The sequence below is a fragment of the Budorcas taxicolor genome, chromosome 21 (genome assembly GCF_023091745.1).
Source record: "Budorcas taxicolor isolate Tak-1 chromosome 21, Takin1.1, whole genome shotgun sequence".
Taxonomy (NCBI): domain Eukaryota; kingdom Metazoa; phylum Chordata; class Mammalia; order Artiodactyla; family Bovidae; genus Budorcas; species Budorcas taxicolor.
The window spans coordinates 51,681,084-51,694,570 of NC_068930.1; the positions used below are offsets into that span (position 1 = coordinate 51,681,084).

General features: G+C 38.8%; 1 protein-coding gene and 1 non-coding gene across 2 annotated transcripts in view; one reads left to right on the plus strand and one right to left on the minus strand.

The window, feature by feature from the left end:
* The window catches only part of TTC6 (tetratricopeptide repeat domain 6), a 200,784-nt gene that overhangs the window by 19,045 nt on the left and 168,252 nt on the right, over positions 1 to 13,487 (plus strand). The gene's annotated exons all lie outside the window — the stretch shown is intronic.
* Positions 8,508 to 8,614, minus strand: LOC128067156 (U6 spliceosomal RNA). The gene has a single exon (XR_008201358.1). It is a non-coding gene; the product is annotated as a U6 spliceosomal RNA (small nuclear RNA).

Below are 13,487 nucleotides of genomic sequence, written 5' to 3' on the forward strand. Positions count from 1 at the left end.
AATATACTATCTAGGTTGGTCATAACTTTCCTTCCAAGGGGTAAGTGTCTCTTAATTTCATGGCTGCAGTTACCACCTGCAGTGATTTTGGAGCCCAGAAAAATAAAGTCTGACACTGTTTCCACTGTTTCCCCATCTATTTGCCATGAAGTGATGAGACCAGATGACATTGTCTTAGTTTTCTGAATGTTGAGATTTAAGCCAACTTTTTCACTCTCCACTTTCACTTTCATCAAGAGGCTTTCTTGTTCCTCTTCACTTTCTGCCATAAGGATGGTGTCGTCTGCATATCTGAGGTTACTGATATTTCTCCTGGCAGTCTTGTTCCCAGCTTGTGCTTCTTCCAGCCCAGCCTTTCTCATGATGTACTTTGTGTATAAGTTAAATAAGCAGGGTGACAATATACAGCCTTGATGTACTCCTTTTCCTATTTGGAACCAGTCTGCTGTTCCATGTCCAGTTCTAACTGTTGCTTCCTAACCTGCATACAGATTTCTCAGGAGGCAGGTCAGGTGGTCTGGTAGTCCCATCTCTTTCAGAATTTTCCACAGTTTGTTGTGATCCACACGTTCAAAGGCTTTGGCATAGTCAATAAAGCAGAAATAGATATTTTTCTGGAACTCTCTTGCTTTTTCCATGATCCAGCGGATGTTGACAATTTGATCTCTGGTTTCTCTGCCTTTTCTAAAACTAGCTTGAACATCTGGAAGTTCATGGTTCACATATTGACGATTTAAGTTAGAGGCACCTAATATAATTCCAAATGGAGATGTTGAGTAGGCGATTACTTACAGTTTCAGAGATCAGGAGGCAGGTTAAGGCTAGAAAGATTGGGACTCATCAGGGTCCAAATTCAGTAGTTTGAATTTATTAAACTGGAAGAGATGACCAAAGGAAAAGTATAGTTGGAAAGGAGAAGAAGCCTAAGGACTAAGAGCCTCAGGGCCACCATTGTTTACAGGCTGAGAGAAGAGGTAGAATGGACAAAAGCCACAGAAGAGCCAGGTGTGGGAGAAGGAACCGGGAGGAGGGGTATGGCAGCGGTCCCCTGCCTTTTTAGCACCAGAAACCTGTTTTGTGGAAGACAGTTTTTCCATAGACTGAGGGGCTGGAAGATGGTTTTGGGATGATGCAAGCACGTTTATTTATTGTGCACTTTATTTCTGTTTTGTGGCAATAAGAAGATATTCTGCCTTGACTTTAGGGTCAGGGTTCATGCCTCTGTGAGAATCTAACGGCACTGCTGATCTGACAGGGGGCAGAGCTCAGGTGATGATTCGAGCAATGGGGAGCGGCTGCAGAGCTCTGCTCCATCGCCCCCTGTTCACCTCCTGCTGTGTGGTCCGATTCCTATCAGGGACCCTTGGTGTATGGGGTCTTGAAAACCAAGTGAAGGAAATATGTCCAGAAGGATGCGATAACTGTGTCAAATCCTGCTTCTGCTGCTGCTGCTAAGTTGCTTCAGTCACTGACTCTGTGCAACCCCATAGACGATAGCCCATCAGGCTCCTCTGTCTCTGGGATTCTCCAGGCAAGAATACTGGAGTGGGTTGCCATTTCCTTCTTCAATGTCAAATCCTACTGGGTCAAATTAGATGTGCACTGTAAGGATTAATAATAACATTTCAACTATATCATATAGCTACACACAGACACATAAGCATACCTACCTTACAGATCTTACTGTTCTTGTTGAGTGAGATTTTTTTTCCATTCACATTTTCAAATTGTTTATTACCATGTTGGTTTAACATGTTGATTGTATATCCCAAATATCTCTGAACTCTCTTATTTGTTCCAACAGTTTGCCTATAGAATTTCTTTAATAAAATTTGTGTTGAATAAAAGTGGTGATAATAAACATCCCTATTTTATTTCTGACTTTAAAACAAAGACTTGGTTCTTAGTTTCACCACTAAGTATAAGGTTTGCCATACCTTTTGATAGGTACTCTTTATGTTCTCTTCCTTTATCAGCTTGTCAAAACTTTTTGTCATTAATGAGTGCTGACTTTTGTTGAGTTCTTTTTTTGCTTCTTTAATGTTGTGATATGTTGGTCTATCTGAACTATCCTTGCATCCTGGGAAAAAGTCTTGTTTGTGTTATAGTATGTTTTTATACAATGAGAATCTCTATGGGTATTTTGCATTTATGGTTTCACCTGAGATTGGTATATATATATATTTTCTTATACTAGCCTTGTATGTTTTTGGTATTAATGTTGTTCTAGATGCATAAGCTGGATGCTTTCTATCTTTTTCTGTTCTATATATGTTGTATAAGAGATGGGTTGTTTGTTCCTTGAAAGTTTGGTAATTTTCACTTGTAATGTGGCTTGTGTCTTGGGTAAACAGAGATTAAAAAAATTATCTCAATTTCTGTAATGATTATTAATTTATTCAGACTTTTAATTCCCTCCCTCCCTAGTGGGTCAACTTTGTGACGTATATTTCTAGATAATAATTTTTAAAATCAAGTTTTGCTGTATTTATTTATAAATATATAAATATTATATATTATTATATATAAAGTTATTTATATATTATTTTTCTTATTCTGAGGTTTATAGTCTTTTTATTTTATAGCTATGGAGTCTGTCTCAGCATACAGTGGGTATGAATCTCAGCCTCCAAACATGGATGTGCAAGAAATATATTTATTTCTTTAGAACTCAATTTAGTCTTTATTTGGGGTTCCTATTCCATCAGGACCACAAAAATTTGGTCTTAGGCAATTTGGGGTTTCCCTATCACCTTGCCTGGGGTGTTTACAGAGTCTCTTAAGATTGCATCTCATTCTTTGCCTGGGACATCTTTCCATCTGGTGGTCCACTTAGGGCTCCCCTTAGGTCATGTTAGGAAGGAAGACATGAAGTCTTTTGCCTATTGGAGGGTACTCCAACTCGGCCACGTAGGAATGGGCCTTTGGCTTGGAATACTTCTCTACCAGGGTCCTCATAGCTTGTGTTGGATTTGTATCCTTGTATGGGAATATCTTTTCCTGCTTCCTATTCAAAATGTATGTCTTTGTTCTGCCTAAGTGTGTGTGTCATATGGCACCTGGTGAACCCCATTACTTTATCCGTCCATTGCAGGGCAGGGCTGGGGCCTTTGATTTTACCACACCAGAGTTCTGGACTTCGTGAAGGCCTCTGGTGCTGCATTGGATGTCAGGAGGGCCTTGCTGGCCTTGGTGGACCTACGGCCACTAGCGGAGCTGATCTTCCTCTGCCTCTCTGTGGAACATTGTTCCCTCCAGTGCTCGACTGTTGTGCTTTCCTTGGTGACACCAATAACCAGACGCAGTGGGCTTCTGCCCCTGCTCGCTGTTCCTACAAACACATCTCCCTCTTGTTTCCTTTGGGCTTAGCCCTGGGGAGCTGGTATGAGTCTCTGTCCTGGGGATCCAGCAGCATTCCGTGTTTTCATCACCTCCCCACAAATGTTTTCCGGTCCAGGAATTTAATTCTTTTCTAGCTGTAGAGGTAGGACATGTTACTCAGATAAACTCACCTTGTTTGCTCCCAAATTAATTGTTACTGTCCTGTGTTCTTCTTTTCCATAAGACTCCCTGGTTTTTAAAACCTGAAAACCAGAATGGACCCTTGTTTTATCACTTTATCCTGCAGTAGCATCTTTTGCCTAAGGCCGTGGGTCCAGAATGGCCAAGTTGAATAAAGGGAGAATACTGTGAATGTGGGTTGGAGGGAAATGTCAGTGGATTCTTCAAAACTGTCCCTTCAGACCCTTATTTGACAGATGAGGGATCAGAGTCTCAGAGGAGTAATGGACTTGCCAAGGTCACGTCCAACAGAGACCAAACTCCAGATGTCTACTACTTTTCTGTTCTTTGATGTTATATATTGTCTTAATAGTTATTTGAAACACCTATTGAGTCTAGATTCTACAACCCAATACTTATTTCACCTCAGTTTCAAATACTTTGTAACTGTCATCATGAGGATACCTTAGCAAATGAACTATTGTAGATGCTCAATTTTCTTAATAATTATGGGTTCAGGACAAATATGCCTTTTTTGGGGGGAGGGGAGTGCTGCAGGGCATGTGGGATCTTAGTTCCTTGACCAGGGACTGAACCCATGTCCCCTGCATTGGAAGCTTGGAGTCCCAACCATTTAGCCTCCAGGCCAGTCCCAAATATGCCCTTTTAAAATGTTTTCTCTTTTAGTAGAAACATGTTCTAAAATCTATTATACTTCTTCCCCTTTGTAAAAGTGGGCGGGACTTGTTCCCCCTTGCATTCTCATTACCTGCTCAGGTACCCCCTAGCAGAGGTGCTAAGTTGATTCTTTTCTTGAGGACCAAGGACACCACTTTGGAAGTTGGTTCCTAATACTATATAAAGTAATGGCCATGGTCTTATTGAGTGAATGAGGTGTTTGTCCCCCATACCCTGGATCCAACTGTGCTTTGAATTCTCTTGTTTTCTTTTTGTAATTTTTGTTTCCTCCTTCCAATTATGCTAGCAAGTGTCTCTGTTTTGCAGTCAATATTTCAGTATGTTGTAAGTATCTTCCTCTGCTCTCTTCCTAATATCTTTTGTCTGTTCTGCCCTAGGCTTTGAAACTAGGTAAATAAGCCTGGTGATATTGTTTGTAAAGTGAGAGTAAATAGCCTCTGAGGGAGAGCCTTCCACGCTTTCCTATGGGAAAGTTTGCAAGCTTCTTTTGCACAAGCCTTTGTTGACCCCTCTTTGCCTGCTCGAAGGCCTTTTTTCTTACATCCTGCTTCCTGTCTCGGCTAGATCCGTGAAGGTGCAGGATGTCTGCACAGTGAACAGGTGAGGATCAACTGCTTTTCTCCCCCCTTCCTTTTCTTATTTCGTTGATTCAGAGTTTCTGTAAGAATGTTTTGCATATGATTATGCCACTTTCTGAGAAAAGAGCCATTAACTAGGTAGTTGCAAATAAAAATAAAAAAGTCACCACCCCAGAACCACAGAATACCTTTGGGCCATTTGATGCAAACGGTACCGCTGACCTTGGGGGCTTTCTGAACCACAGCTGTCAGTTTAAACAAAACTCCAAACCCAATTAAACTTTTGTTGGATAGGGTGCTAGTTTGAGAACTGGTTGGACGGCTTTTAAAACTTAATGATGAAGCTCTTCACCAGAAGATAAACAGAAGTACAAATACTTGGTACACATATTTTTCTAAAGCTAACTGTGAGCTGGTCTTAGGTTTATCATTTTGTTGGAAAATGGAGAGCAATTTCCTGCAAACAGATTAGTTGTAATGTTTGCAAGTTTATGTCACATAGTTGTTACATTGTAAACTTGAGGTGAAACTTTTTTTGTCCTCAAGAGGGAAGACTGTTTATTTACTAGTATTATGATTGAAATACTCCAATGATATATATTAGTGGATTCTCTTTAGTAAGAGCAGACACTATGCCTGTGAAGCTGTGTTGTATTTTTTTTCCAGACCCTTCTCCATGCCTCCCTATCCCATTCCTCTTTTCTTTTTCCTTCTCACATTCTTTCTCTGTCTCTCCCTCTTTCAGTACGACTAGTTCTTAGTTCCCTATCACCATTCATTTGAATATTTAAGTAGAACATAATCAGCCTTACATCATTGACTTGGCCCCTAGAAGAGATTGAAATTTTTTTCCTCCATGATTACTTTTGGGATTGTTTAAGAAAACACCGAATGGTTAGCTTGAGTCAAGTATAGAGTGCAGGGTGGTAGTCTGTCTAGGATGGGTACAGAGAGAGGCCGCAGTGGTCAGCCCACGGCCGTGGGAGAGTTTAGGTTTGAATCCGATGGTTTGGGGATGCATTGTAAGAAGGGGAGTGTCACAGCACTGAGTGTTTAGAAAGCCTGTCCTGGCAGCAATGCCAACGTGGCCTGGTGGTAAGCACAAGTTAGGAGGTTAAGGCTTTAATCCAGAAAGAAATGAAGAATGTCTGAATGAAGGCAGGGCAGTGTTGCTGCAGTGCAGGGCACAAATGAAACAGCAGGGCATATTCAGGTAGTGAATTCAGAATTTGGTGGTGATGAGAGTAAGCCATTTAGATGAATCATATAAAATGTTCTTTTTATAGGTAAAAAATGATGGGATCGGTACTTTTTCATATGATTTAATTTAATTTTTGCTGCAGGTTAGAGAATAATATGCAGTAAGATTGACTGTGATGGAAAGAAAAGAATCTGGACTATGGCTGGAAGAGGTTATATAAGGGTTTTCTTGGAAAGGATGTTTATATGCTGAGGGGAAAGACAACCTGGGGGGAGAGTGAAGCTATAAGAAGAAATGGATTTAATGTTGTTGTTTCTTGTATTGCTTTATTTATTTATCAAATTTATTTTTAATTGGAAGATGGCTGCTTTACAGTGTTGTGTTGATTTTTCCCTGCATCGACATGGATCAACCACAGGTATACATATGTCCCCTCTCTCTTGGACCTCCCTCCCACCTTCCACCCCTTCACACCCCTCTAGGTTGTCACAGAGCACAGGATTGAGCTCTCTGCATCATACAGCAAATTCCCACTGGCTATCTATTTTACATATGATAATGTATATGTTTAATTACAAATCGAGAGTTGCTTTATGTATTTTAAAAACATATTTACTTATTTGGCTGTGTTGGGTCTTAGTTGCAGTATGCAGAATCTTTAGTTGCAGCACGTGGGATCTAGTTCCCTGACCAGGAATTGAACCTGGGCCCGCTGCCTTGGGAACTCCCTGGACCATGAGGAAAAGTCCCCAAATGTTTTATTTTTTGACCACACTTTGCAACACATGGGATCTTAGTTCCTCACCCGGGACTGAATCTTTGCCCCCTGCAGTGGAGGCACAGAGCTTACCACTCAACCACCAGGGAAGTCCAGTATTATCATTGTTTTATTTAAAATTTTGTCAAAATAATAGGGAGATATAGTTTTAAAAGTTAAATAGTACTACTTGATTTTAAAAAAAAATTACAACAGTTCCATACCTCCCATTTCTACTCCCCATAGAAAATTACTCTTCAACCTTTTAGCTACTCATCTTACATGTATCTTTATACTTATAAATAATATTTTAATGCTGCTCTTTCTGATTTTTTTATATTAGACAGCATCTGTTGATTTTCTTTATGAAATATAACAATTTAGTGCTTTTTCTACCATTTGCCATCACTCCATGGCACATACATTTTCCTGTCTTCACAACATAATCATAATTTTTGGTATTTGCAATGTATTATTTAGGAAGATATCATAGCTAACATTTTCTTTATTGAGTAACTACCTTTTCCTAGACTTAATGATAGCAGAGTTTTTCTTTCTTCCCCTAGTTATTTAGTGTTTTGTGTAAACATCACTAATTTCTTTTTTTTTTTTTTTTTGGTTAATTACTTTACAATATTATATTGGTTTTGCCATACATCAACATGAATAATCCGCCATGGGTATACACGTGTTCCCCATCCTGAACCCCCCTCCCTCCTCCCTCCCTGTACCATCCCTCTGGGTCGTCCCAAGGGACCACCAGCCCCAAGCATCCAGTATCATGCATCGAACCTGGACCAGCAATTCATTTCATATATGATACTATAGATGTTTCAATGCCATTCTCCCAAATCATCCCACCCTCGCCCTCTCCCACAGAGTCCAAAAGACTGTTCTATACATCTGTGTCTCTTTTGCTGTCTTGCATACAGGGTTATCGTTACCATCTTTCTAAATTCCATATATATGCCTTAGTATACTGTATTGGTGTTTTTCTTTCTGGCTGACTTCACTCTGTATAATTGGCTCCAGTTTCATCCACTTCATTAGAACTGATTCAAATGTATTCTTTTTAATTGCTGAGTAATACTCCATTGTGTATATGTACCACAGCTTTCTTATCCATTCATCTGCTGATGGACATCTAGGTTGCTTCCATGTCCTGGCTATTATAAACAGTGCTGCGATGAACATTGGGGTACACGTGTCTCTTTCAATTCTGGTTTCCTCCGTGTGTATGCCCAGCAGTGGGATTGCTGGGTCATAAGGCAGTTCTATTTCCAGTTTTTAAAGGAATCTCCACACTGTTCTCCATAGTGGCTGTACTAGTTTGCATTCCCACCAACAGTGTAAGAGGGTTCCCTTTTCTCCACACCCTCTCCAGCATTTATTGCTTGTAGACTTTTGGATCACAGCCATTCTGACTGGTGTGAAATGGTACCTCACTGTGGTTTTGACTTGCATTTCTCTCATAATGAGTGATGTTGAGCATCTTTTCATGTGTTTATTAGCCATCTGTATGTCTTCTTTGGAGAAATGTCTGTTTAGTTCTTTGGCCCATTTTTTGATTGGGTCGTTTATTTTTCTGGAATTGAACTGAAGGATTTGCTTGTATGTTTTTGAGATTAGTTGTTTGTCAGTTGCTTCATTTGCTATTATTTTCTCCCATTCTGAAGGCTGTCTTTTCACCTTGCTTATAGTTTCCTTTGTTGTGCAGAAGCTTTTAAGTTTAATTAGATCCCATTTGTTTATTTTTGTTTTTATTTCCAATAAAAATATGGAACTCTTCACGAATTTACATGTCATCCTTGCGCAGGGGCCATGCTAATCTTCTTTGTATCGTTCCAGTTTTGGTATATGTGCTGCCGAAGTGAGCACCATCACTGATTTCTTGCTGTGCCTTTTGATACATCATAGAATCTTTCATATTCTTTCTTTGAGACTTTTTGGGGTTGATTTCCTGGTAAGATCTGGACTAATTGCTCTCTGGGCTACTGTTATGCTTACCTGTGGCCATGGCATTTGCCTTCATCATCTGTGGTTGAGCCACATATCTTCTGATTTCTTGACTTACTAACTACCAAGAAAGGATACTTGGGAAGTACTTAAAAAAAATATCTCACTTGTGAAAGTTTCTGTATCTTACTTCACTTAACAGTTTGGTCACAGAATGCTAGGTCAAAAGTTACTTTACTCAGAATTTTGAAAGTGCTATTCCATCTTCTAACATCTGTGGTTGCCGGTCACAGCTTCAGTGATGTTCTCCTTTCTGTTCCCTTCTAGTGACCTTTTCTCCTGTCTCCGAAAGCCTTTTACTCCAGGTTTCCTGCAGTTTCACAATGGCATGATGTCCTTCAGTTCTGGGAAATTTCCTTTTGTTACTTATAAGTCTTCACCTCTGTTTTCTCAGTCCTCTCTGAAACTCCTCTTAGTTGGATGTTGGTTCTCTGGAGTGATTCTCTTATTTTTATTTATTTCTCTACTATTTGCTTCCTTGTTGTTGCCTCTTTGTTTTGGCAGAATTTTCTTAATTTTTGTTTCTTGTTTTTTTGTATTGACATATTCATTCTGCTGGCTTGTTTTATTCTTAACCCTTTCTGTCCTCTATCCTAGTGTGGGAGAGATAGTTATTTGGCTGTATGAAGGGGAGTTCTAGGGAGGCTGCCTTCCCTTGCACCCTCACTTTTGGAGATAATTGCCTCTAATCCCTGGAGCTTCCCCAGTGGCTCAGTGGTTGAAGAATCAGCCTGCACTGCAGGAGCTTCAGGAGTGGTGGGTTCGATCCCTGGGTCAGGAAGATCCCCTGGAGGAGGGTATGGCAACCCACTCCAGTATTCTTGCCTGGACAATCCCATGGACAGAGGAGCCTGGCGGACTGTAGTTCATAGGTTACAAAGAGCCTGACAGGACTGAAGCGAGTTAGCACACACACTTGCCTCCAATTCCTAAATCTTTCTGAGGTTATAGTTTGACTTGTTTTGCTTCTAGGCTTTCATTTTTGTAAAGCAAGTTTACATTTCACAGAGCATTTTTGATAAAATAAAAAAAATTTACAAAATATTCTCATGTCAGCTTATCAATGTTTAGAATTGTTTTTAATGTGTGCCTTTATTTATTTATTTGCAACTTGCTATGTGTGTGTTATAGTAGTAAGACACCAGAATAAATAACAGTCTTACAAAACACATTTTGAGATTCTCATTGGCTGTTTTTTTTTTTTTTTTCCCATTGGCTGTTAAGTCACGTCCAAAGGAAACTTCCTTTAATATATTTCCTCCCAATTAGAGGAGTGTTTATTTAAAGCAGTGTCTTCTTATATTTGAAACTTGTCTAAGATAATTGTCTTTTAAAAAATTGAAGTATCATTAATTTACAATGTTATGTTAGTTTCATACACAGCAAAATGATTGTTACACATATATTCTTTTTTTATATTCTTTTCCATTATAGTTTATTACAAGCCTGGCAGGCTATAGTACATAAGGTCACAAAGAACTGGACATGACTGAAGTGACTTATCACACTTTATTATAAGATATTGGACATAATTCCCTGTGCTATACAATAGGACCTTGTTGTTTATCTGGTTTATACATAGTAGTTTGTATCTGCTAATCCCAAATGCCTAATCTATCTCTCTCACCCTTTCCCCTTTGGTAATCCTAAATTTGTTTTCTACGTCTGTGGGTCAACGTCTTTCTTGTATTTAAGTTAATTTCTATCATTTTTTTTTTTTTTTTAGATTCCACATATAAGCGATACGGTCTTTCTTTGTCTGGCTTACTCAGCATGATAATCTATAGATCCATGCATGTTGCTGTAAATAACATTATTTCATTATTTTTTTATGACTGAGTAATATTCCATTTGACTCACACACACACACACACACACACACACACACAGACACACATATCAAATCTTCATTATCCATTCATCTGTCAGTGGCCATTTAGCTTGCTTCCATATCTTGGCTGCTGTAAATAGTGCTGCTGGGAACACTGAGGTCATGTATCTTTTGAATTAGACCTTTATCTGGATATACACCCAGGAGTGGGATTACTGGATCATATGGTAACTCTAATTTTAGTTTTTAAAGGAACTTCCATACCGTTCTCCATAGTGGCTGTACCAGTTGCATTCTTACCAACAGTGTGGGATGCTTTCGTTTTCTCCACGCCTTCACTGCTGCTGCTACTGCTGCTAAGTCGCTTCAGTCGTGTCCAACTCTGTGCGATCCTATAGATGGCAGCCCACCAGGATCCCCCGTCCCTGGGATTCTCCAGGCAAGAACACTGGAGTGGGTTGCCATTTCCTTCTCCAATGCATGAAAGTAAAAAGTGAAAGTGAAGTCGCTCAGTCGTGTCCGACTCTTAGTGACCCCATGGACTGCAGCTCACCAGGCTCCTCCGTCCACGGGATTTTCCAGGCAAGAACAGCTTTTATTATTTGTAGACTTTTTGGTAATGGCCATTCTGACTGGTGTGAGGTGATACCTTATTGTGGTTTTGACTTGTATTTCCCTAATAATTAGCACATGAGCATCTTTTCTTATGCCTGTTGGCCATCTGTATATCTTCTTTTGAGAAATGTCAGTGTAGGTGTTCTGTCGATGTTTTGGTTGTTTGTTTTTTTGTTATTGAGTCATATGAGCTGTTTGTATATTTTAGAAATTAATCTGTTGTTGGTAGCATTGTTTGCAAATATCTTTTCCCATTCTGTAGGTTGTCCTTTCATTTTGTTTGTGGTTTCCTTTGCTGTGCAAAAGCTTATAAGTTTGATTTAGTCCCATTTGTTTATTTTTGCTTTTATTTCTAGTGCCTTCAGAGACTGGCTAACCTAGGAGAACATTGCTACAATTTATGTCTGAAAATGTTTTGAGTATGTTTTATTCTAGGAGTTTTATGGTATTTGGTCTTACATTTAAGTCTTTAAGCCAGTTCAAGTTTATTTTTGTATATGGTGTGAGGGTATATTACAATTTCATTGATTTGTGTGTGGCTGTCCGGTTTCCCAACACTACTTGCTGAAGAGCTTATCTTTTCTCCATTGTATATTCTTGCCTCCTTTCTCACAGTTTAATTGACTGTAGGTCTGTGGATTTATTTCTGCGCTTTCTGTTCTGTTCCATTGGCCCCCACGTCTGTTTTCGTGCCAGTGCCGTGATGTTTTGATTGCTGTAGTGTGGTAGTGATGTCTGAAGTCTGGGAGGATTCTTTTCCAGCTTTGTTCTTCTTCCTCAGAATCAATTTTGGATCTTTTATGATTCCATATCAATTTTAGGATTACTTATTCTAGTTCTGTGAAAAAATATCATGGGTAATTTGATAGAGGTTGCATTAAATCTGTAGATTGCTTTGGATAGCATGGCCATTTTAACTATTAATTCTTCTAGCCCAAGACCACAGGATAGCCTTCTATTTCTTTGACTCATCTTCAGTATCTCCTTTATCAGTGTTCACCTCCTTGGTCAAGTTTACTCCAAAGTACTTTTTTGGATGCTATTTTAAAATTTTTTTTTTTTTTTTTAACTTTCTTTCTAGTATTTCATTTTGTCAGCGTAAAGAGATGCAACAGATATCTGTTAGTATCCTGCTACCTCACTGAATTCATTGATCAGTTCTGCTAGTTTTTGTGTGGAGTCTTTAGGATTCTTTCTCTCTATTGTATGTCATTGGCATATAATGACAGTTTCACTTTGTCCCTTCCAATTTGGATTCCTTTTATCTCTTTCTTGTCTGATAGCTGTGGCTAGGACTTCTGGTACTATGTTGAATAGTAGAGGTGAGACTAATATCTTTGTCTCTTTCCAGATTTTAGCATGAAGACTTTCAGCTTTTCACTGTTGAGTATTATGTTGGCCATGGGTTTGTCATAAATGACTTTTATTAGGTTGAGCTATCTTCCCTCTATACCCACTTTGATAAGACTCCTTTTTTTCATGAATGGATGTTGAATTTCATCAGCTTCTTTTTCTGCATCTATTGAGATACTCATGTAGGTTTTGTCTTTTTTTTTGTTGATGTATATCACATTGACTAGTTTGCATATGTTGAGCCATGCTTGTGAGCTTGGAATGAATCCAACTTGATTGTGGTGTATGACCTTTTTTTAATGTGTTGTTGGATTCTATTTGCCAATATTTTGTTGAGAACTTTTGCATGTATATTCATAAAAAATATCAGCCTGTAATTTTCTTTTTTGATGGTATCTTTGTCTGGTTTTGGTGTCAGGGCGATGGTGGCTTCCTATAATAACTTTGGGAGCATCCCCCCCTTGAGTCTTTTGGAAGAGTTTGAGAATTGGTATATGTTCTTCCTTTATGTTTGGTAGAATTCTCCAGTGAAGTCATCCAGTCCTGGAGTATTGTTTTTAGAGAATCATTTTTTAAATTAGATTTTTGATTTCAGTTCTGATAATTGCTGTGTTCAAATTATATATTTCTTCTTGATTCAGTTTTGGTGGGCTATTTATTTTCAGAAATTTGTCCACTTCTAGGTTGCCCAGTTTTTTGACACTTAGTTGTTCATAGTATTCTCTTACAGTTTTTTCTTTTTTTGTATTTCTGTGGTATTGAATGTTATTTCTCTCAAATTTCTTATTTTGCTTATTTGGGTCCTCTCTCTTTTCCTCTTGGTGAGCTGGCCAGAGGTTTGTTGGGTTTGTTTACCATTTCAAAAAAAATGAGATTTTGGTTTTATTGATTTTTCAATCTCTATTTTATTCATTTCCTCTCTGATCCTTATTATTT